This window comes from Aphelocoma coerulescens, chromosome 4, assembly GCF_041296385.1.
Source record: "Aphelocoma coerulescens isolate FSJ_1873_10779 chromosome 4, UR_Acoe_1.0, whole genome shotgun sequence".
NCBI lineage: Eukaryota > Metazoa > Chordata > Aves > Passeriformes > Corvidae > Aphelocoma > Aphelocoma coerulescens.
The window spans coordinates 21936460-21957294 of record NC_091017.1 but is presented as its reverse complement, the minus strand read 5'-3'; the positions used below and the strand labels follow the sequence as shown (position 1 = coordinate 21957294).

Genomic DNA, 20835 nt, shown 5'->3' with positions numbered 1-20835 from the left:
AAACTTTGCTCAGGAAGATGGCTATTTGAATATAAGGAACAAAATACATACTGCGAACAGAAAACACAAGCAAAGTGAGGTTTAGGCACATAGTAACTAAAACTGGAGGTGGAGCCAAACTATCAAAGTACTCCTTAAGATACACAGGAGATAGGCTTGGACAGACAATTCAGATTGTACTGAAAATGTAATTATAATTATTTAATAGAAGGAAGTACTACAGATAGCACATTACATCCCAACACAAAACTTTCAGCCCACAAAAACCAAACCATTCTTGGGAATATCCACGCCAAAGATACTGGCAAAAAAAAATCCAGAAGCTTAATGCCAGCCTTACTGCAGCTAATTTTAAGCTATTATACATATATGTACTTGCAATAAATGAATCTGTTCTTTATTCAGACCAGCTGAAGTTACATGGCAATAGCAAATCATTGAGTGCTAATCCTGCCCCTGACCATCCAGTTCATATGTGTCATCTGCAATCACTACAGCTGTTATGGAAAAATAACAGTTTGAAAGAAGAGGTGAATCCATATTTTTTTTCCTCTCTGTTCCCACAACTCCTGCTCTGGCCTTATTCTCTTCAGGACAGTAGCATATGTTGTGTAAAGTTTCCAAGCTGGGGACATTAGCACAAGGCACACACCTACATGGCTGCCCCTGGTCTGGCCCCGACACGTGTCCATTGCTCCAGCAGAACTCTGCCACACCACACCCAGGGACCTGCTGTAAAATTCCCCAGCTTCAGGCTGTAACATCTAAAAGACCTCCAAAAGCTTCCCAAGTGAATAGCCAAAATGTCAGAGCTATAATCCTCAACCTCTGACCAACAGAAATGACAGAAGAATGGACCAAAGAGCACAAACCCAGGTTTCCCTCTTCAGTTTCTGAAGCTGAGAATACCAGGCAGCACAGTGAGCTTCTGGAAAGGCAGTAAATGCAGAAGGTGCTGTACCAAAGCAAAAGCAATGCCCTAAGACAAAATCCAGGACAATGTGGACTGTGTACAGATGATACCAGTATAACTGTTCCTCTGGAGCTTATGAAAATATCAAATCTCAATGCTGTGAACAGGAGTGCTGAAATACATCAGGCAGATCAACTGAAAGAGTTAGATTTTATAAAATGTCTCCTCTATCTTTTTACACAGCTAAGACCATTTAATACTTTCAAAAGTTCCTGTTGCCAGACATAAGTAAAAGGCAATGTTGAATGAGAGAAGAAAAGGCTTCTAAGGTTGGCCAGGTTGACTTATTTGAGTCGTTCCCCCATTTAGAAATACAGGAATACAATACCTAATAGGAAGCATTTCCAAAGCAAAAACTACAATACTAGCTGGAAACAATTCCCTGATGCTCTCTTTTGGGCTACATGAACTATTTTGTGTCTTTGAGGGAGGTAGACATATCTGAGAGAAATAAAATCCCAAAGACAAGCTCTTATTCTGATTACCTCACTTTAAATTGCATGGGAAAAGCCAAAAGGAAAGTATGTAATTTATCTGGTCAATAAACAGTCAATTCAGCTTCTGAGAATATATTTCCTTCTTCCCACTATGAGGAAGGAGGAAACATTTATTGTGCTGACAAATGTCTGAGCCTAACAGGCCAGGTGCAGTGATGGCACAAAGATGTGAAGAGCTACAGTGCTCCGAGGAGAGGATGGCCACAGCTGTGTCACAAGAAGGTGACATCTCACATCAGCTGAAACGACATCAACCTGACAGGATTCAGCTACAAGTGTCCTATGAAGCTTCACCTGTAAATATAGTACAGAGCTCGCAATCAGAACTGCCCAAGGCACGACAGATCCCACAATAACAGAGTGCACAACTCATACTAAGTTACACAAGGAAGGACAGATTATACCCAATTATATCTTGCTTGCCCATCTACACACATCATTGAACGTTAATGTGTTATTAGATCACTGCCACTTCAAAATCTGGAGAAGCTTTGTTTTCTGGCTGGGCTTTACTGGACTCCATCTGAAACACAGATGTTCATTATCCATTACCACAATGGCCTGCCTGCTGATTAGGTGACAAAAGAAGTGGGTTTCTGCAACATCTTTGTTTAATGCTGGTTTTATCAGTAAGCTGCAAATAGCACCCGTCACACAGCCACAACCATCAATACAGGACAAACACAGAAACAGTAAGAAAACTGCACAGCAGTTTTCTGTAAGTGGCTGTAGGGCACAGCACAGCTTTCACTTGGATGTCTCTTTCGGAACTGGTATTTTGGCGGTATCAGTATCAAAGCACAGAATGCCTGACTGCTATCAAATTGTGCAGGCACTCCCAGTCCCTAGCACCTAAAAACCAATACTGTTATTTAGGTTAGCAACAAGGAACTGCATACAGTGCCCCTGGGCCAGACTCCAGGGTAACCACCGCTTTCCCACTGGTTTTTGTAACAGCATAACTACGGGTGCAAGTCAAAGGCAGCTTGCAGATACTTCAGAGGACTTCCTCAAGGACTTGACCTGAAGAAGCAGCTGGCTGTGAGAATGCAGCCTATGACTTCAGGCCCTGCACCTTTTTTAAGTATTTTCCAGTCATTATTCCTCCCAAACAAACGTTAGCAGCAGATGCTGCTACCCGGTAGCATCAAAACCAGATAGTGGCCTTTTTCTCAGTATTATAACATAAAGAATAGGAGACTTTGCATTATGAGCCATTAGAGCCATGTTTATGAATCCACCTGCAAAAAACAAGGAGCTCCTTTCCCCTCCAAGAAAGCCAAAGAAATTGTTTCAGTTAGTACTTAACTGCTGACTTCCAGAAAATAAAGAGAATGTTGCTTATTTTTTTTTTTTACTAATGAAGTAATGTCAATTAAAATCTTACAATTACTGAATAACAAATAAAACTGAATTTTTAAATATTGGTCAAGATGTCTTTATTTTTCCTGACACTACAATATTTGAAAAATAAAGCTGAAGTTAATTTGATACATGATTATTTACCCCAAGTGTTACCAAAGCTCAGTATATGTCTCAGTAGCAAAATAATCAATATGACTGGCTGAAGAGTCTCCTGAAAAGCTGTTATTTTTAAAAGAATTACCTCCTTGAAGACACACAAACACTATCATAACTTACCTCAAATTCATTTCCTACACAAAATTATTCTAAAAAGGTATTTTTTCATACCATATTGAGAGTATGTTTTTAAAAAATCACAGGCACACAAGAAAGAAATTTGTCTTTAGCAGCAATCTTTTCTTTTTCCTCCTCTGAAAGTCTTGTTGCAGATGAGTCTGACAGTTAAAGCCCAACTAAATCGACTTTGAGATGGACTATCACAACAGAGGTTTCATCACTAGCCCAACACAAAAATATTTTTAGAAACAAAGAAACAGAATAGCTAATAATCACATATAAATGTACTCGTTGTTCATGAATGTATTTTTAAGTGCTAACAATTCAGAAATTCTAATTCAGAAGTATCCACACTAAGATGTCCAAGGTTGCTATTATCAGGTATTGCACTGGCAGCATGTTCATAAGCCAGAAAAGTCCAGATATCACCCACTCCTGGAGAGTGAAAATAACCATGGTCCACCTACCTACAGTACAATCCAGTGCTCACTTCTGGATGGCCATTCACCTAGGAAAGGATTTGTTCCACAGATGAACTGTCAGCCCTGGACATTCAATGCCGGTTCAAGGCCCTTGCTCTCACCAAGTTAAACCTCACTAACTGTTTTCAAAAGTCTGAAGTAAACAAGTTGAGAAAGTGTTTTTGTTCTGACGGAGCAGAATAGAAAATGGACAGATCTTTATAAATCGGGTCATCAGTGTATCATCTTCCACACTGTGTGGGCAAGTATTGCTATAAAGACTTTGCCACAATAACCTATACACAAATGAAATGCAAATGCTTCAAAGTAAAGTTTGCTTCAAAGATATTTTTAACAAAAAAGAATAATTACCAATTTTAACAGTGCTAATACTTCCTCAATTGCCACAAACAACAGTTGGCTTTTGTCTAGTCTACAATGAAATTGTTTTTTTCTTTTAAAGAAGCAGAAATAACTGCAAATGCACTAAGACATGCATTCTGTGCAGCTGTAAGGATAGGAAGACAGTTTCATACATTGGCTGGTGTGCTCATTGAAAAGAGCAGATGCAAGTCCCCCTTGAATAGCATTACACCACATTTCCACTCAAAGGGATTTTTCTGAGCCTGGGTTTGACAGCTGACACAGCAGCTCAAAAACTTGGGTGCTGCCTTATTATTACAGGTTCTATTATAATCACTGTAATTAAAGCACTGACAGCACTTTCATTATGAATTCTTATTCTTATCCAGGGGTTAATAACTGAGCTGTAAAATTAGCTTTGGGATGGAATTTTGCATCTAGGTGTGAATGCCTTTCTCATTACATGAAAAAAGGGGGTCTGGGCTTTTCCACTTTTCTCTGAATACAGACAATTATAATGTCTAAAAACACCTGAAAGCACACTGTAAAACAGTGCCTCTAACAAGAGAGAAGTCCTTTCAGAGATTTTTAAGAAAATTATTCAATAAAAATGTCTTGTTTTGGTTCTGCGGACATAACATGGACAAGAGATTTATGAGATACAGAGTCCAGCCAGTGAACTCGCTTGTGTCTTTAGGCAGGTAATGTCTCTGTGCTTCACCTTCCCTGTCTCTGGAAGGAGGATAATTGGCATAATGATCCACACATGAAATGCACTCACTGAAACCTCAGGAACACACTGTGTAGCTGACATGTCTTTTTTAATATAATATATGACTGCTGACCCTTGCACACCCGCACACCCTACATGCCTCCTTCACATGGATTCACATAGATCCTCTGCATACAAGTCAATCCACCTACTCACATTCGATGCAAATTGCATAAATATACTTGTCCCAGGGAGGGCTAATATCAGAATTTCAAGATCCTGACTACACCTGAATGCTGAAGACTTAATTGCAGCAGTCTAGAGAGCTTAACATGCATCCTACAACAGCCTAACTGCTTGTAACTACCCACTTAACTCCACACAAATCTTTTCCAAGCTGTATAATCAATCACAAAAAAACGTGAACGAGGCTTTAGCTTACTCCAAGATTTTTTAAGTTATCACTGCTGGTATTACCCTTTACCATCTCCCTACATATACCTGATCTGTGTTATAAAAACTCATCTTTTTAAACTCTGAAGAACCTCTCAAAAGCAGAATCTCTCATACATGAAAAGTAAATCAACAACAGAACATCTCTTGGAAGTAGTACCGATAGAAGAGTCATCCTACATCCAAAACTCTGAACAAATTAACTCTACTAGGCATAGGTGTACTCCTTTCCTGAGGGTTTTTGAACAGAATAATTCACATCAAGAGACCTGAAGTCTGATGCTTCAAGTCATGCCATCAACAGAATTTCAAAGCAGCTTGCAAACAGAGATATTGCAGTTATCAGTCTCTTCAACATTGTATTTTCCCTGCTTGACTTGATTCACAGTCTTTGAGGATTGTGGTATCACTATCCATGGCATAATACTGACCAGAATAAAGTACTGTTACAGGGTAGAGGGAAAATGAGCTTTAGGCTTTAATCCTCTGCCACTACATTCACAATCACTTAATACTTCCAATGCTACTTCTCTAAGACTATAACAGTACCCTTAAAAACATAAAAGAGGCTGCTCCATAAGTAGTTAAGGCACGAGCTAAATGACAGCAGAAATCAGAACAAGTGAAGTAGTTGAAATTAACCCTTCATTGTACCAGTACCACTTCCAATGTACACGTCCTCTCTTGAGATAAAAAAATACAGTACTTGTTTTTAACAGTATTGGTTTAAGCTTCAGGAAACATTAAAAATTGTCTTTTTATCACTACTAGAATTGCATTATTCCTTCAAATAAACCCAATAAGGGGAAAAAAAAGTCATTTTCCTGCAGGTAAGTGCCACCAATGCAATTTCAAACCATCAACAGAATTTCTTGCGGACATCACTACATGACATCAGCAAGACTTTATGAAAACATTTGGCATTTCAATCAAGAGAATTAGATTGTGTGAACTGTACTGCAGAACCTGGGAGGCTGTTACCTTGTTTGAGCCACTTCAGCACTTTACTCAACCACTGAAGAGGAACAGGAAGAGCAACTCCCAAAGGTCTTGTCCACAAGGAGCCCATGTCAACAGTCTGTCTGTCTCTCTTCTAGCTGCTCTAATGCCGAGCTAGCTTACATGGTTTACCAAACACTAGAGTTCATATTATAATCAAACAAGATGACGCAGCAATTTACAGGCACAAAAATAGGTTTCTTTTTTTACAACTGAAATCAGATTCAGAGTAAACTCTGCGAGCAACAAAGAGCCTCCAATAAAAACTATCACCAAGAAAACACACCTAGAAATAACTGTGTGAGGCCAGAACACATTTCATCACAGTTTTAAAGAATGTTTCAGGAAAAGATAAATTAAAGAAGTAAAACAAACAAACAAAAACCCACAAAAAGACCCCAAGCAAAAAACCCCAACCACCCACAACAAACACACACCAAAAAAAAACCCAAAACAACACAACCCTCAAAAAAACCCCAAAACCAACAAAAACACAACACTAAAACTTCAAAGTGCTGTTTTGAGAACTACACTGTAAAATCTTCATCCATTCAAAGACTTCTCAGAATTTTTTCACGCAAATACTGTGGTGGTTTGTAGGTGTTCTCTAAGCCATACCCCCATCTTACACACAGTGACATTACAGAAGGATAAACAAAGGATACAAGGTTCTTACTGACAGTCAAACATCAAAACACACAAACATGTTAATTTTTAGAATAAAATTTGCTTGTTGTTAAAAATAAGAGCATGTGTGCGTGTCTATGTGTGGCTCTCCAAAAAAATTTACTCCTTGTACAGTAAAGTACATGAAGGTCTTCATTTTTTCAGTACCTTCTTTCTTCTAAAAACTGGTAAAACTTTGCTGAATCTTATTGAGGGAGCTCAAAGTTCAGACAGCTCATTTAGTCTGTTACAAACCTCACTACCAAGTTACAGCTGCAGTCTGAATGAAGGAATGAGTCAATATGTCCTGCTTCACCTTTTCCACAAGCAAATAAGGTAAGAGGTTTATCTCCCAAAAATCAAAATTGATGAAGAAAATCCATACCAGCAAAGAAAGTTGATTTAACCAGGTGAAAAATTACATCTTCATTTTTCACCTGAAAGAAAATAAACCAATTATTTGCAGAATGACTTGTCTGTAATTGGCATTAGTCAGCTACAAAATTTTTGTACACTGCTTCACTCTCTCTTAGTAAATATTTAGATGTGTAAATTGCATACTTCTACAAGTGGTAACTACTCAACTGTCCCAAAGAAGCCGATTTCCTACAGCAAAATCTTCTTCTACCTCAAATAAAAAAAAGAGCAAAGTCCCTCAAAGTTTTACTGTAAATACTGTCACATGATACTCTTTCAAATTAAAAAATCTTGTGAGACAAGGAAATAACTTTTGAACTACAAGGCCTTATGTCTTAAGCAGAATGTGGGTCATAAGATTTACTACAGCATTTAGCAGAACAGGACAGTATATGAATAAGTAAATTAATTGGAATTTAAACAATAGTCATGCGAAAAAAAAATTCCTAGAATCAGTTTTAAATGTAAATATAATTTTAAATATATAAATAAATGAAGAAGCAAGACATGGAAAATTATGCTACTACATTTCTGGTCCACGCTTCATTTCTTACAGGTTTTTTACAATGAAAGACAGCATTTCTCAAACAAAATCCACCAAGAGTGTTCTCTTTATGGCCACCCTAAGGCAAACAGGCTAAGAACTGTTCATCCAGGTTTCAACTGTGCTTCTGGGTGGTGCCAGATAGGTTTGTTGAAATTAAAGGGTAAGCATCAGAAGCACAGTCATCAATCACAAGTCAGCAGGAAAAAAACAGCAGAGTTAGCAAGAAAGGTTACAGCTTAAGAATGCTACAAGAACCCTGAGGAAAAGAAGAGGACTAGGGAAAAGATAAGGGAAAGTAAGTTTTATAGATGAAAGTGAGCTTACAAAGATGAGAGTGAGAAATGTTGGAAGAGACAAAGACTATGACATTTGAGAGAGAAGGGAAAAAAAAACCCTTACTGCTAAGGGAAGTGCAGAGGCAGAATTCTGGTTTCCTCATTTTATTTTTGGAAGCTCAGCTACCTTCAGTCTGCCTCATTTCGGCTGTCTGTGCATAGATCCCAGCACCTACATGGAGCTTGCACTAATTTAACTCAACACTGCACTTTTACATCTGTGCAGATTAGACCAAAGAAATGAAGCCTGATTCATTTTCTAAACAGCACATTAATTTGATCAATTTTAGGGACATGAAAGGCATTACTAAAACTGTATTAAAACATTATTAAAACAGTGTAACCTTACTCTGTAATTCTGTATCATCCACCTCCTCCATGTTCACTTGCCACATGCACCCATTCCTTCCTTCTTCATCCCAAGCCCACATCCTCACAGCCCAGTAATTTAAATTAGTCTTTCATTCCTATGCCCTTTTACTCCATATTCTAAGTGGTCTTCTGAGCACGATTTTTCTACCAGCAACTGCATTGCTGTGTAGGTTGTAATCCTTTAAAGTAAAATCAAGTAAATTCCTTTTTTTAAAACTTGCCCACTGCCTTGCAGGGAAAACAGGAAGCACTGCTCACCTCACAGATTTTCCACCTTCTTCAACACCAATAAAAATTCACCCATGGTCTGTGCTGAGCTTCCTACCCCCTTTGGTCTTGCTTTTCCCACAGCACCTCCCCTGGTGGATGCAGTCATCCTCCAGGTGCAACTGATCAGGTACCCGAAGGAGGCAGCCAGGCAGGCAGAAAGGTGTTAGGACAGCGTGAAGGACCAGCTGGCCCTTGGCAAGTTTACAGCTGCCTTCCATGGAGAAGAGTCCAATCCACCTGCCAGGGACAGAGAAGACCAAAGCTACAGTTTCCCTCTCTGCCTGACTCCAAGCAAAGTGAACCAAGAACTGTTTCCCAAGCACTCTCACTGACAGGGTGTAATGATCCTGGGGACTCTCAGCAGCAGTCTCTCCTATCAAACCAATTCCATTTTGTACCAAATACAGGCATATGCACTCAGCAGGACAGAAGAAAGCAAACTGTCCCACTGAAGTAAGTGATCCTAGAGTCGCCTATCTCACAAAAGTCAAATCAGGACACCTGAGGGAGAAGAAAAGTATCAACAGTCCTATCTTTTCTCCTGCAATCTTTTGCTTCTACTATTTTGTGGCCAAGAATCATAAAAAAAGAACGATTTTTCTGTCTTAATAAAACAATGTTTCTGGTTTATTTCAGTCTACCATATAATGAAGCAATAATCCTTGACTAGCTAATGTTTTTTTTCATTTATTTTATAATTCAGCCTCCAAACTAAACATCAAATAAATTTCAGACCTTAGCCTTTTAGTATCTCGGTACAACTTCCACAACTTTCAAAGATTAAGACATCTAGAAATGAAAGTTCAATAACTTGGTGAAAGTCCCACCTGTGTAACAGCCCATTAGACTTACTTTTTGTTTGATGTAAGCCTTTTTGAAAGAAGGACATTCTATAATAAATGAAAAGAGAACAGGTAGACATACAATGATGCACAGAAGCCTAAAGAAGTATAAACAACATTGCTGCATCAAATGGTAACAGAAACCAATCCACTTCATTCTTAAAACCTACCAGTCCTCTAATCCAATCTTTAAAATACACAGTGCTCATTTTACAATACACAAGCACTGTCAACATTCATAAAAACACACACATTACATTCTAAACACACACAGTAAATGCAGTCCTATTGTCGAAACTGATCGTGAAGAGGGTGAGGGTTCGGTCGGGCCCGGCCGGAGATGGACGGATGGGGAGATCTCTATAAGCAGGTCTTTGGAGCATGCAGTTTATTGCAGAGGGCGTGGGTACAGAGGCACTGCTTAGAGCTGCCAGCTGCAGCTCCAAGCAGGCCCAAGGTGTAAGAGAGAGAGAGATGAATCAAGAGCACTAGAGCAAGAGGCTGAGAGCTAAGAGAGTAAAGAGCAAGAGAGACAAACTAAGAGGAGAGCTGAATTAAGAGAGACGCGAGTTACTAAGAGCGTTACTAAGAGGAGAGCTGAACTAAGAAGAGAGGAGAAGAGTTACTAAGAGAGCTGAATTAAGAGGAGAAGAGCATTACTAAGAGAGCTACTAAGAGAGTTACTAAGAGGAGAAGAGCATTACTAAGAGCGTTACTAAGAGGAGAAGAGCATTACTAAGAGCGTTACTAAGAGGAGAGCTGAACTAAGAAGAGAGGAGAAGAGTTACTAAGAGAGCTGAATTAAGAGGAGAAGAGCATTACTAAGAGAGCGAGGTCCTTGTTACAATACAATAAATCATCTTCTGTAGTGAATATTCTAATTCTCACTAGCCAATCTAATACAAGGTACAAATCCTATAGCATTTACATACAGCCTATAAGAGTTCTTACATTACCATAGAGTGTTACATTTTAACTTCTAAAAACTACTCCTTGGACCCCTTCTGCTGAGCTAGTAGGGTCTGCTCTGACCCTTGGACCTGTCTGCAAGCAGAGGGTATTGTTCAATCAAGAGGGGATTACCTTCAGCCGGCTATACCATTGTTTTCCAGTTGTTCAGTAACTAAGACTCTATATCTCAAAGATGGCCTTCATTTCGATGTCGCTTATAGTTTTCATATTCCCAAAATCTTTTGTTAGGCAATCATATTTATAAGGCTTTCCTGTTTCATCTTCCCCAACATCCTATTAAACTGAAAACAGCATTGCTGTGACACAGGTTGGGATAAAGCTCTCTTTTTACTGCAAGAATGTCTCTAAGAGGGAGCAAAAATCTCAAAATTAAGTGCAAAGGGTCATGTGATGTTTTTATATTCAATTACACTCTTTTAAGTCAACAGACTCCAATATGCAGAGTGATAGGTGTTCATGTAACAAAAATGGTAATTTTAAGTTAGACACATACACACATAGAGCAATACTGAGATTAACAAAACTGGGTGTACCGCACACATATTAAAGAAAAAAATCCTCCCTCTTTTCCACTTCTCAGTACAAATTATCACTTACTATACATGTAACCATGAAGCTGGTTCTAATGAATTATGGCACTAAGGTGAGTTAAAGCAACAAGAGTCGGGCACCAGGAGAGTTTCAACACATAGATGTACAGATGTACTTTCCTACCCTTTCTAAATAAAAGAGGTGTCAAAATACACCTTTACACTAATCCAGCACACCTCACACTGACAACAAATCCTGAATGGGTTTGACAGATCAGAACTACTATATCATTTTGTAAGTCTTCAAATTGATCATGGTGCAACTGTACTCCCACTGCAAGGGTCCTAAGGCAAATGAACATGTAAAGATCTGACTGTGAGACTGGGTGGACCTCACATTCATCAGCTACATCACCCTGTCAAAACGAAGTTACACATATTAACTAACGTACGAATACAACCAGACATCTACTTCAGAGAGATCCCACTTCTGACTTAAGTGTTATGATTTTGAGATCTGCTCTTTAGAGTCAGGACACAGACTTCTCCCAATTCAGGAATTACTGTATCTCCAAAGATGTAAACTGCTTTTAACATTAAGAGATTTTGTCCGCTGAATTTATATGGCAGCTGCAGCTTTCAGTTACAATAAAACTGAATGTAGCAGGAACATAAATCACCTCCTTCCTAGATATATTCACAAAAGCTGGAAACAAAGATTTTTTTCATACATCAATGAACAGGAAATACATATGGCTAAGTGTATCACTTGAATCTATTAGTAAAGGAGTCGTTTTAGTGTGTGCTTTAGTGATTAATATAAGAATCATTCATGTGCTGAAAAAATGATGTTAAGAGCTTTGCCTATACACTTGTGCGATCTTTTACATATTTTCCAAAACCTATTTTTCCTCATTCCTAGCACCATTCATGCATTGAGGAAAATGCTTTCTGAGATTTAATTTGGAACCTCTAATAAGGTTCAAACAAGAGACTCCAACTATCATTTATCAATTAACATTAATCACAGCAAATCATAATGCAGCTGTGTTTCAGAGAGAATGCATTTCCATGGATCAGATGAGAGGTAGCAATTTCAATGAAAAAAAGAATTCCTAAGCATCACCACCAAGCTTAATGATACTTTGAGAATTTAATCAGAGTGATCTCAACAAACAATAGGTCTGAACTACTGAACTGTAATTAGAAAAACCCTTTTCAAATGTGTACGGACAGGAAAAGATACAGAATACATACCAGATTTAGAGATGGACAGTGTAGCTGTGCTTCGTAAAGTACTACATTAACTAGAAAAATACAAGAGTTAGCTCAGAGCTTGTTTACCAAGTGTTAAATACATTTTACAGAACTTCACTGGGTTGTGGAAAGAATCCTCAAACTAAGCAATGGGAATTCTACCCGTCAGCACAGCACTGGCCACACAGAACAGTCATGTATTTGGCAATGCCCTAAACCACAAAATCACATGTCAGACAAGCCCTTAGGTCTTAAGAAAGGAAATTTCATGGAGCCTCACATTCCTCTAGTGTAATACTTCACACAAGGCCATCTGAGGGAGGGGCCTTAAAGACCAACCCTTACAAGTGTTGTCCAGTCTGAATTGCAGAGGGAGTCAGAACAACATCTGGGGCAGGCGGGGCAACCTGCATCCTAAGCAATTCACGCTACTTAGCTGATGCACCAGCACATTTGGCAGCAGCTGGAAATTCCTCCTGGCTGTCAGACTGCTGTCTGGACATGCTGCTTTCCACTAAGATAGCTCCCCATCGTAAATGTGTGTGCACCAGCAATATTCAGCAAGTAAAAGGATAGTGACTGCAGACCAAATGTAGCACTATGAATGTCATCCTTGTTTTCAGTATTGGAAGAAATGCATTAAAAATTTTTCTTTATTTTTATCCTTTTTAATTATTTCCTTTCTTAAAGTAGAAACAAAATACACCATTTATTTTGCTTTCTGTTTGTTTTTAGACCTGTCAAATCACCCCACAAACAGCTGAGAGACTTCAACCCATCTTCCCATTGCAAATAGGCTCTGATCACCTCTCCCACACAGCTGGGTCTCAATGTACTGTCACCCTTTCCTTCAGGGATGGGTGCAGTTAGAGCAGAGAATAAATCAAGTTAGACAATTTAACAGTTGAATTCTAATCAGACACAAGCAGAGTGATTTCTCCACAGACTTAGTTATGATGCTGCTATGATGAAGAACAGCCACACAATGAACACTAACACCTGGGACAAAAACAATGGCAGAAATATCCTTCTGGTGGCAGAATGGACATCTGAGGAATTTAAGTAATTCTAACCATGGCTGAAACACCTAATAATGTCCAGTAGTCAAAAATGAAGTGGCAGTACACTGTCTTGTTATACTTTTGCACAGTTTAGTTTTACAATATGTCTCAAATGGTTTATTCACCCTGATCCTCTAAGGGTTGACTTATGCAAGGCTTTGCCAAAAGCACTAACCATCAATATTCTTTGCTTCTAATTTGCTACCCTTATAGAAAGCATCCTGCTCCATCTTCAACAAATGTCAAATAAAGGTTTTGTAACAAAATGAGTAATGCTAGTGTTACAGTCATCAGTGTACGCCATAGCTGAAAAGGTGATCATTACTTCTCCAACTTCATGCCCAAGAAAGTTCATTTTCCTATGTGGCCCCAAAGAATGCCCAAAGATATGCAGAACTATATGCTAATATATGGATAGGTCACATTCTATCCAGGAAACACCTGTGTACATGTAAGGGAACTCTACCATTTCCTCAGAGTTTCAAACAAATTATTCCTTCCTTCCTTTCAGAGCAAATGGCTAAAATTTGTTCTCCTGTGAGATGAGTAAAGGATTACATTTTAACCTTTACATGTTTCCAAATTTTTGCAGGCAGCTTTCACGCTGCTCTCACCACCCCTTTCCTGTAACTGTAAGGCTGCACAGAGACCTTTCTTCTCCTTCACATGGATTCTGCAGCAGAGAGACTTTTGCAAGCTATTCTGTGCTGGTTTGTAAAGAGAACTTCTCTGCACACAGAAGGCTGCCCTGTCACCATTAATCGAGTTCCAGGTACAATAACTGTGCGGCCAGCACCAGCTAAACCTAGGACACACACATCCTCCCACTTATCAAGCATCCTAATTTGAGTGGCTGTCAAATCTTATCCTATATTCACCTTATATCCTCAATAGCACTCTGACAAGTTCCAAGGAGGGGGAAGGGGAAGACTTCACAAGTTTTCACATCATTTCCTATTTAGGCCAGTATCTGCTCATGCTGCCTCAAGAGAACAGTATGCATCCCCTTAAACACGGTCTTAAGAACCAACGTACGAGGCTTTGTGATAATTATTACAAGCCTTCTATCCTGTAGGGATGAACACAGGACAAATTTCCACCTTCCAAATCTGATTTTGTGCTTCATTTCTTGTGCTTCCTCTATGGGAAGAGACTGAAGAACTGTCCAGAGCAGTTCCACTCCCAGGATTTGAAGGAAAGAAGTGTATATTGTCTAATGCAAGATATCATTTCATATAAAAAGTGTATTTCTGGAAAGCTTTTAGGTAAATTAATTTCTCTATAGCCTCTAATTTTAAGCTGTCCATAGCATTCGTTTTTATATCTTGCAACAGTAATTTCCACTAGCCAAAATAAATAAAGAAACTGGTTTATTATATGATACCTGTTGGCTTTCCAAAACAATCACTTTCGTGCTCCAGGAAAATCAGCCCTAGAGAAAAAGAGGCACCACAAAGAAAAGCAACACTTTCTTACATATATAATAAAATACAATTCCCTCCTTCTCAACCTTCCACTCCACTTTGGTAAGAGACACATTTGATTAATTACATGCGGGCTCTGGGTCTAAAGCACAAATGAAGGCTATTTTCTTGAGGGCCATTTGCCAGAGAAAGTAGGGGGGAAAAAATCTGCTCGTCAGAGCTTCAGCTCCCCTTGGCCAATGCTGAGGAGGGCAGGAAGATGGCACAAGAAAGATCTGTGTCAAACACATTTCTGGGAGCTTTTATCACATTACTGTTAGAAGTAAGGCAAAAAAAAGGCTCAAAAATGGCAGGAGAATATCCTGAAGATACATCTTTCTCTTCCTGTTCTATTGCTACTGTTCTAATAAAACTTCTCTACCATTTTACTGAAATTCTAAGGATAATCAGTTTAGTTCGTTTATTTTTACACTTACTGGTTTGAATACTTTTTTCAGACTACTTTCAATAAATTAGAACAACAGAACCAAAACAAGGCCAATTCCAAGTCTTATGACCATCTCTTAAATGCATTGCTTTTTTGTTTTCTGCCATGTCTTTCTTTTCCTTTTCTTTTTTTTACTCTAAATTTATGCAAGATTTGCATGAAAAGGTAAGATTCCTGTAAAGTTTTCTTCTGGCATGTTCAATCCTACTTACAAGCTCATTTTTCTAGCAGTAAGATGACATAAATTTATTACACTTGAAGCTATTTCCCTCTGAACAAGGGATGCAGGAAGGCACCAGTTGCCACAATAATGAAATAAGGCCCATGAATGCCTCTAAAAATATGTATCAATTAAAATCGGTGTTTTAAATAGCAAATGAACAATACTCCACCTCTGAGTGCCTTTCTTTGTATAGCAAAGCTGCATCTACTGTGACAGCATCTTTAATTTTAATATTCACCTTCTTTCTGAGGGAGGGTTAGTAGCTCCATGACTGAAGTGCCTGTCACAATGGCATGTTTTGTGAAGCTGGAAACTGAGAGTCAGTTTAACCCCACCAAAGAATTACAGGAATTGGAGGATCCTGCTTTCAAACAAACACCTTTCCATTTTATCAAGAAATTTCAGTGAAATAAAAATATTATAGTGATGTTTGAGAAGCCTGGTGCTCACACCAACTGGCTGTAAAATTTGTATCATTAGCTACACTTGATCAACCCCCACACCTCACTGTGTTGTACCAAACAGAACTGACATCGCTTGATGCAAATGCTTCTTGAGGGGGAAAGAATCCTGCAGAGGAGTGGGTTTGGAGTTACAGGGGATGAATGGAACATTTAACACAAGCTGGGCTTTGCAGAAGCCCAGCTTGCTTTACTAGCTCCCATGCTAGTAGTGCCTCTCCATTGAAAGGTAGGACCTGAGCTTTCTCTGCCTGCAGTGCTGAAACACAATGCAGCTAAACAGCAAGGCCTGGAGCTGATTTTTATTGATTCTGCACCATTTCACCACTGCATCTCTGTGTTCAGACTGCATGTTAAATATAGATTTGATATAACACACACATCTTTGTGATTGATTTGGAGCACTAAACCGAAATCTAGAAGGTCACAACACGACATTCAGTTTTCACTCATTATCTTGAGAAGCTGAGAAAACGCATTTGAAGAAAAGGCAACTTAATTTAATAAACACAGCCTTTAACTAAATGAATATGAGAAAAATAACTCAGAAATAATTCCAGTAAGGGGATTACAAATCACTTTCAATTGCATTTTAAATTCTCTCTATCTCAACAGTGGCTACATATGCTCACAGATGTGATCTGATACGCCACTTCAAGCAGGGGACAGATGCCCTCAGGGTACAAACATTCACACTGAGTATAATTCAGGCTTTATCAGAATCTAGCTATTGCTCTGGGAAGGTCTGGTCCTGCACTGCATAGAGAATGTGCTTGGAGAGATTAGACTCATCTCACTGCTTGTCTCTCTGTGGTACAGTTCAGAGGCTTTACATAGCATAGTCACACAGAGTAGAAAAGGATTAAAAAACTTCCATAACAGACCAAACACTTGTTCAACAACTTGTAAACATGTCTTAAACTCAAGACACAGCACCAGGATATAATCACCCAATTAGAGTTAATTAATTCTGCTAATCATCAACTTCGTAGGCAAGCAATATCTCTACTGGTGCATAGTAATAGTCAACTGGGCATTCCAAAGTCTTATTGACAGCTGACCTATAATACAATAAAAATATTATGCTTTCTTATAAATTGTGATACTCTTATTAAAAAAAAAAGGGCTCACTTAAAAAAAGACACCAACTTTTCAAAACTCTGTGATCTTCAAACTAAAGGCAATAAAAAAGCTTGTAGTCTTTTCATCCTCTCTGACAGCCCATGCTTCTTAGTTGCCAGACAGAATCAAGTGAGAAACTTGAGTGATTTTGCAATTCATTTTTACTTGTGATTTTTTTTTAAAATGTCCCAAGTATTTCTGGCACGTATTTAATATTTCCAAGAAAATATATCTTTACTAGCTGCAAAGAGATGCACATACAACAGCTTGATTTTTACCCTTGAAAATAGAAGTGTATGTGGATGACTAAGCATGACAGATTATAATTAGCCCTGTCATTCCCTGTTCCATCTTCAGAGATTGGCACAAAATCAGAAGCAGTCTATATGATTGAATCTTATGTGGACTGACTAGGTTCACAAATAATGAACAGAAAAGAATATTCCACACGTGGGATAAAATTTTCCACTTAAACATTCTGAAAGCAATGAGTTTAAGTCAAAATGTAATTATTTGCAGAAAATACCTGTTCCCAAGAAAATACTTCTGTCTCAAATCTGAAGACAGAGATGACTGCTAGTGTGTCTTCATTTCTATTAAAACAACAGCTTCTCATTTTAACTTATTTTGAAGTAACAGATGAAAATATCCATAAAACACTTTGTCAACAAAAAAAACCAAGAAACAGATTCCATCAAAACATTCTGCAAAAAGACACCACTGCAACCCAAAGCTATACCCTGTTTCACGTTTCGGTGTAGCAGGCTATGTTATCAAGTCATTTAAAAAAGAAGATGGTTTTGTGACCTTTTAACAGTTGCTCTTATGACTGTGTGGGAAGCAGTGCACAGAAGACACAGCAGCTGCAGCTGAACCTTAAATGAAGCCAAGCAAAGGCTGTGCTGAGCTTGCAGAGGCGGTGCTGCCTCACTGAGCACTGAAAGCCAGGTAAAGCCCCACTCCCACTGCAGGGCTCTCCTGTCACCTCTGAGGACGCTACAAGTCACTGCCATGCTGCACTCTGAGCTCTCACGCCATCTTCCAGAGTCATGCACGTCATTTTTTTGATGTCAAGTCATTTCATAGACTGGAAGGATGCAAGAAATAATGCCAAAGCCTATGCAGTCTGTAATTACCTCTTAAGTCAGACAGTAGCTTTCTGGGTTTGAATTCCCTAAATTTGAAAATTTGTGCTTCTGATAATGGAACAGCCCTTAAACTCAGTCATTGAGATACTGTATTTTTATCTCCATATATATGTATGTATTATTCTCCAAAGGGATGTAGCCTTGCAAGTCCACTGCACTCACTAGCTTAGCATCATATAAATTATTCTAAGACTATTTTATTTATGTTTGCCTCTACTGTAAACCCAAATATTCCCTGGAAAGAGTTATAGTTCATTAAAATATTTTTCTGGTTTATGTCCTCTCTGTCAAGCCAGACTTGTCAACTGAATATACCACTCTCAGATTTATATGTTTGATTTCACTTTCATTATGGGATTATAAAGCGATAGGTATACATATTTCAAGCCAACAGCAGCATTCTAAACATTTTCTCATTTAATACTTTTCTCTGATGTCAGCCAAAGTGTCTTTGGCCATTCTGCTGCTCGCCATGGCACATTTCTTTTGCATGAAAACACCCTGTTTGATTAAGAGCACTAAGAATATGCTACTGCAAGAGATAGGAACAACAGATAGTATAAACACTGTCAACTTGGGACTAATTTTTAACATTTCTTATTTCATATGAAAATCACTGAAGCAAGAAGCTCCAAGAATGCATTTTTGCATTTTAGTATGTTTTATTTCAGCTTAGTGAGAAACTCATTCCTTACACCAAAGGAACTGAATCAAGCTGCTATATTCATAACTTGAGCAACTTTGTGATCTTATTGCAGCAACCTGGGGGCTCCTTTCCCAGGCCTGGGCAACTGAACACTTCCTCCCTGGCTCCCATGGCCTCCTATCAGGCTGTAAGTCCCTAGGACTAGGAACTTGCTGCTTGTACTTTAAGGAACATAGACTTGAGAGAAGTCACCTAATTGCCAGGCACTTCCTAGTAACTTATTTCAGATTCTTCTTTTTGAAAACAAACCAAAAAACCACAACAAAGCCAAACAAACCAAACAACAAAACAAGTCCCCCTTGAACTGAAAATTACAGAAAGTCAGAAAAACAGATTACAGCAAGCAGAGATGGGATCCCTTGAGGAAGTGAACGCTGACCCCGATCCAACAAAGCACTTCGCCAATGATTAACTTCAAGTACACAAAGTTCTCCCAAGCTACTAAAAAATCTGCTTAACTGTCAGCCATGGAGAAAGCTTGAGTGCTCACAGTTATTCCTGTAGTTGTGTGCCAGTTGTGCAGGTCAGTGATGGGGATCCAAAAGCAGTATTTCTGTACATTGTAATTGTTACCATTTTAATGTATTAGCAAATCAGATGGCTCCAAACACTTGCACACACATCCTTACAAACACACACTAAAGAAATTTTACCCATGTCAGTCAACTAATTACTTTATATAAACCTCCAAGCAGATGCATAATACTTTAAAAAAGTATCTCTGACCATAACTCCTTCTCATTTGTGAAATATCCAAAACAGAAATGCCCCAAATAGCATTAAGACTATTTTTGCAGAGATATAATCACACATCCATTACAACTAAGTTCTTTTTGTCCCGCCTTGTTGTAATAAATATTTTCAAGCATGTAGCACAATACTTTATTTTATCTTGAAAGAGATGTTTGAAAGCACCTGGAGTTTGTTACTTTCCAAGATTATAAATACACTAATACATTTTGAAAGTACTGTTTTATAGTAATTGCAGCATTTGCTCATTATCACCAATCTTTTATGGAAAAGTTTGTTTAAAATGTAAAGGAATGATACCGAATTTCAGGTGGTTTTCCACCATGTAATGCAATTATATATTATTAATGAAGTTGGGTAGAGGAGTTTCACCATACCTGACATGACAGAGCATATAATGACTTTAGCTTCCCTAAGCTTCCTCTGTGAAGAACAGCGGGCTCCATAAGGGAACAAATCAAGGAAGTAATCCAATTTAGATGTTCGGAATTGCTTTACAGAGAAGCCTCTCAGTCTCCACCAATCACAGAGGAAAAACAGACTTCTAACATAAGACTCAGAGCTATGTGGCTAAAGTTAGATGATGTGGATGATGCTTCTCAAAAATGCACATCTTGAAAATCAAAACACATTCTGAAATACAACTACTTAACTGCTTGATTCACAAAGCTGAAGACGTATCTTGAAAACATAAATCCCTGTGTCACATCTCACTTTCACTTAAGAAGAAACCAAGTGGTGTTGCATTCCCTGCTGAGAATCAGTGCCAAAGGGACCTGTGGCAATTGCAGGTACACAATTCTGCTCTGTAACACTGTAATAACTCACAGGACCAGTTCACCCACCGGCCTGTAAGCCAAGACAGCAGTAGTCACAAAAAACCCTGCCTTCTCCTCCAAGTAGGTAACCCAGGACAAGTTTTATACCATGCACACTTATCTCTCACTAGTACCATTAGCAGAAATGCCATTCTCACCTGTTCCTCACTTCACACCAACCCAAACATGCAGCAGAGATGACAAGAAGCCCTCATCTTCTCTTTCTGTCTGAAGTCACTTGATTTTAGTTCACTAAAGCTAAAACACCACCAGCAAACCATTGCCATCCTGGCTGTGATAACACTGTAGTTGTCGTAAAGCACCACAG

At 38.6% G+C, this 20835-nt stretch overlaps 1 protein-coding gene across 19 annotated transcripts in view; it reads right to left on the bottom strand.

Annotated features, from left to right (window-relative positions):
* The window catches only part of CCSER1 (coiled-coil serine rich protein 1), a 666540-nt gene that overhangs the window by 573601 nt on the left and 72104 nt on the right, over positions 1–20835 (bottom strand). Inside the window, exons 1-2 of one of the 19 annotated variants that reach the window (XM_069013064.1) lie at positions 8695–8806; positions 7151–7202 (exon numbers count right to left, since the gene is read on the bottom strand). The exons of 16 other annotated variants lie outside the window; for them this stretch is intronic. The gene's annotated coding sequence lies outside the window, so the exon portion shown is untranslated. 2 more of the 19 variants (XM_069013065.1, XM_069013068.1) reach the window with 2 other exon arrangements.